The sequence below is a fragment of the Coregonus lavaretus genome (genome assembly GCF_964263955.1).
Source record: "Coregonus lavaretus genome assembly, contig: HAP1_SCAFFOLD_579, whole genome shotgun sequence".
Taxonomy (NCBI): domain Eukaryota; kingdom Metazoa; phylum Chordata; class Actinopteri; order Salmoniformes; family Salmonidae; genus Coregonus; species Coregonus lavaretus.
This window is the reverse complement of record NW_028161445.1, coordinates 150,596-155,731: the sequence shown is the minus strand read 5'-3', so window position 1 is coordinate 155,731 and position 5,136 is coordinate 150,596. Positions and strand designations below refer to the sequence as shown.

At 41.2% G+C, this 5,136-nt stretch overlaps 1 gene segment (V, D, J or C); it reads right to left on the bottom strand.

The window, feature by feature from the left end:
- Positions 1-3,421: 3,421 nt before the first annotated feature.
- Positions 3,422-3,939, bottom strand: LOC311120670 (immunoglobulin kappa variable 1-6-like). The segment is given in 2 exons: positions 3,891-3,939; positions 3,422-3,729 (listed from the first exon to the last, which is right to left on the bottom strand).
- Positions 3,940-5,136: the final 1,197 nt, after the last annotated feature.

Here is a 5,136-nt window from a genome sequence, read left to right as displayed (position 1 = left end):
AAAGAGCTCTCCAAGGATGTCAGGGACAAGATTGTAGACCTACACAAGGCTGGAATGGGCTACAAGACCTTCGCCAAGCAACTTGGTGAGAAGGTGACAACAGTTGGTGCGATTATTTGCAAATGGAAGAAACACAAAAGAACTGTCAATCTCCCTCGGCTTGGGGCTCCATGCAAGATCTCACCTCGTGGAGTTGCAATGATCATGAGAACGGTGAGAAATCAGCCCAGAACTACAAGGGAGGATCTTGTCAATGATCTCAAGGCAGCTGGGACCATAGTCACCAATAAAACAATTGGTAACACACTACGCCGTTTAGGACTGAAATCCTGCAGTGCCCGCAAGGTCCCCCTGCTCAAGAAAGCACATATACAGGCCTGTCTGAAGTTTGCCAATGAACATCTGAATGATTCAGAGGAGAACTGGGTGAAAGTGTTGTGGTCAGATGAGACCAAAATCGAGCTCTTTGGCATCAACTCAACTCGCCGTGTTTGGAGGAGGAGGAATGCTGCCTATGACCCCAAGAACACCATCCCCACCGTCAAACATGGAGGTGGAAACATTATGTTTTGGGGGGTGTTTTTCTGCTAAGGGGACAGGACAACTTCACCGTATCAAAGGGAGGATGGACGGGCCATGTACCGTCAAATCTTGGGTGAGAACCTCCTTCCCTCAGCCAGGGCATTGAAAATGGGTCGTGGATGGGTATTCCAGCATGACAATGACCCAAAACACACGGCCAAGGCAACAAAGGAGTGGCTCAAGAAGAAGCACATTAAGGTCCTGGAGTGGCCTAGCCAGTCTCCAGACCTTAATCCCATAGAAAATCTGTGGAGGGAGCTGAAGATTCGAAATGCCGAACGTCAGCCTCGAAACCCTAATGACTTGGAGAAGATCTGTAAAGAGGAGTGGGACAAAATCCCTCCTGAGATGCGTTCAAACCTGGTGGCCAACTACAAGAAACGTCTGACCGCTGTGATTGCCAACAAGGGTTTTGCCATCAAGTACTAAGTCATGTTTTGCAGAGGGGTCAAATACTTATTTCTCTCATTAAAATGCAAATCAATGTATAACATTGTTTACATGCGTTTTTCTGGATTTTTATGTTGTTATTCTGTCTCTCACTGTTCAAATAAACCTACCATTAAAGTTATAGACTGATCATGTCTTTGTCAGTGGGCAAACGTACAAAATCAGCAGGGGATCAAATACTTTTTTCCCTCACTGTATATGAGTGGTTCTGTTAGTGCAGGGTGTGCTCACTCTTGTGTGAAGGAGGTTTTTGTATGGCGTCTTAACTAGACTGTCTCACCGTGGAACACGTTCGGTGGAGGGACCAAACTGCTGCTGAAAAGTAAGTGTTCTTTAATTTACTACTTCTTACAAAACACTACAGAATATAGACATACTGAAGACCAGACATTTTAAGACTCAAACTCTGTAAAGGAAACCCCACTATTAGTATTTATTTTAGAATGGAGGGTTTAGAATGGAAACTAGTAGCTACAGTCAGTGGGAGACTTTCAGTTACGCTGCCACACAACCTGACATTGAACAAATTATACAAAAGAAACAGATTTTTTATTAAAAGAGCTTTAATTAGGTTAAGTTCCCTGCTATGACTAGTGAATTACACAGAGAATCTTATTAATGTAACATAAAAAGTTCTGGTCCCTAGCGAAACTTGTTTTCTTGTCTGATATTATGGTAAAGTGGACCGACTTTAAAAGGGCAATCTGCGATTGCTACATCCATTTTGGAACTTGATAGATAATAATAGATATCGATTAATTCTTGAAGAATATATATACATATTTTTATATGCATCATGAGCTTAGTTCAACTTCCATACTCTTATCAGAACCCAAAATAGAATCATGTTTTACTCAATTGTTGGTCAACAAAATAATGTCAAACAAACACAATATAGCCTCAAAACATGGTTGAAGTGATATTTTTTATCTTATGGATGGTCAGTCCTTGGATCCATAGATCTGTCTATGAATTTGAGAGAGGTTACATTTCTCAAGCTCCATCCCTCAGCTGTTTACCAAAACAAAAACACTGGTGGGGTTGGCTGCTTTGTTGTTGTTTGAACAGCAGATTGCCTCTTTAAACGGTACAAACGCGTTAGCGAAGTATGGAACAAGGAAGGTGCACCACAACGCACAGCAGAGTATAAAGTTACTTCATATCTGCATTTAGCTATTTGAGCTACGGTGATGTACTTTATTGTGCATTTATGTAATTGTTGTTGAGTTGGTTGGTGTTGTGTTCTCTGTGAACCTTAATAAGTTATGTATTTTATAGAGCACTCTATTTCTCTCTCCTCTGGAATGTAACATTAAAACGTTCTCTCCTTTCCAGCTGGTCCTACTGTCAGTCCCACAGTGTCTCTGCTCCCCCCCAGTCTGGGTAGTAATGTGTATTGTATAGAGTAGAGGAGACTTCTATGTGTTCTCTACTCAGACTGTTACTGTGATGTTCTATCTGCCTCAGTTCTAATAAAGTTTGATTTGGAAAATAACATGATGGATTAGTTGACTCATTTATTTACCGTGACAACAAACGGACATGTAGATACAGCTAGGTCATAGTTTTTGTCATAATTATATTATTCCTCCAAATGTGAGTAAGCTACAGTATGTCATCTGTCTTATAGTGACTTTTGTTGTATGTGTGTTCTGCTGCTTCATGCTGTCTCTCTCTCTCTCTCTCTCTCTCTCTCTCTCTCTCTCTCTCTCTTTCTCTTTCTCTCTCTCTCTCTCTCTCTCTCTCTCTCTCTCTCTCTCTCTCTCTCTCTCTCTCTCTCTCTCTCTCTCTCTCTCTCTCTCTCTCTCTTTCTCTCTCTCTCTCTCTCTCTCTCTCTCTCTCTCTCTCTCTCTCTCTCTCTCTCTCTCTCTCTCTCTCTCTCTCTCTCTCTCTCTCTCTCTCTCTCTCTCTCTCTCTCTCCCAGACCCCCTGGGGACAGAGCTGCTCTATTCTAGGAGAAGCAAAACCATCCCACCCTGACCATGCAAATCAGGGCTGCATTCAGTGAGGTGAAACGTTTAGAACGCTAAAGATAGAAATCCAATGAATAGAGCTAACACTCCATGTTCTATTTGAAAGATAATAATGTCTGTTCAACACAAATAATTTATATCTGAACGTTCCAGAGGTGAAGGTCATTGGTGTGGTAGTACAGTGGTGGTTTCTATATGGAGGTGAAGTAATGGTTATGGTTGTGTAGAGGAGGTGGTTGGGTGAACTATGCTCCTGTCTTGATGTAACCAGAGTATTGTTGTCCTGGTGTGGGACTGTCTAACGCTGTGTGTTTCATGTCATAGTCTGTTGCTCCTCAACACCTGCATTAGGTCCCAGCTGCAGAAGTACAGTCTCTGTGCATTCTTACTGAGGGAGGTTTTTGTACGACTCTAAATCACTGTGTGTTCCCATCAGAGTATGCACCCATGCAGTAGTAATTTCCTACATCTTCAGCCTGGACTTCACTGATGGTCAGAGTAAAATCTGGTTCAGATCCACTGCTACTGAAATGACCAGGAGTTTCAGACTGACGTTGACTAATTGTATAGAAGAGGAGTTGAGGGGACTGTCCAGGTTTCTGCAGGTACCAGCTCAGGTCATCATCCACCCCATTGCTGGCTGTGCAGCTCAGATACACAGTCTCTCCCAGATTATCAGACTTGACAGTAGGAGACTGAGTCACAACTCCAGCCCCAGATGATTCTGGAAATGAGAGGTGGAGAATAAATCATAAGAATCCAAATAAAATAACAGTAAACTCGCCCATGTACAATCAGTAGCATAGAGGCTTCTCAAACTACTGTTCTCAAAACTTGCTGTCTGAAGACGACAGTTCAGGAAGGTCAGAGAGCAGACTTTCTCACCCTGAGTCAGGAACCCCAGAGTGGTCAGCAGGGGAATCAGTGATATCATCTTCATCATCTGTGGCTCTGAGAAGACTGAACAGACTGGACCCAATGCTGATAACACTGCAGTCTTAAAGTGTCAGGACAGATCTCAGTCATGAAGTCTGAAACTCACAGGGCTATAAACACTCTCAGAGCACTGAAGCATGAGCTGCCAATGCAAAGCACCTTCTCTATGGAAATACCCTACCTCAGGACACATGATGAAACTGTTACCGCAACACAACAATAATCTTAAACATGGAAGGAAATAGCTTACCTAAATCTGTGGAAGGACTTGACCATAGTTTTGAATTACATGTAAGTGTTTTCATTCAATACTAGTGTATTGCTATTCTATATGGCTGCTGTCTTGTACTTAGTGAGTTTGTCAGAGATATTTGACATCTCCAACATTTATATTTTAAAGTCATGGGGGAAATCAGCTTAAATGAAAAATCTAAAATATCAAACTTAAATTAATTTGAAAGTCATGACCTGTACATGGTGTTCTTGACAGACTATCAGTGGTAGGGTTGAATGTGTGTTGTGTAGAGAGTTACTGGTGTGTATAAAGTGCAGGAGGTTTTTGTACGGCCGTTCAATGAGTCTTTATCACTGTGGTGCACTTTTGGTGGTGGCACCAAACTCATCATTGACTGTAAGTACAAGAGGTTAATTCCTTTTTATAATACATTCAATTTAACATTTATAAAGTCACAAAAAGTCATTCTTGAGAAATATTTGTAGGATTGAATGTTTATTTTATTTTATTCCGATTATTTGTGATGTTTGGATATACTCTAATGATTGTTCAAGGATAAAAACTTCATTTACCATATATTCACAAATAGAAAAAAGTAGTTTGATGTGTTCGATGTCTTTAAATACACAAAAACAGTTCAGCAGCATTACTAAACATTTTTCATTGTAAGCACGTAAGTCTTATTTATGTACTGTACTTTAACGCATCACTGACCGTAGTGTGTGCTCATGCTTCATAGATGTTATTGGAGGGAAGTAAAAGAGTGTGTAGTATATTTTTATAGATAACCTGTCATTTTCACAGACTATTTTATACAATACGAATATCAAGTTGTTGAAAGTTCTTCAAGGTTCTTGTCCAGTTTAACCCTTACATGTTGTCATCTCTCCTTTCCCCACTCCCCTTCTCTCTCCTAGTGGGTGTGGTACGTCCCTCCCTGACCGTCCTACTCCCCTCCAG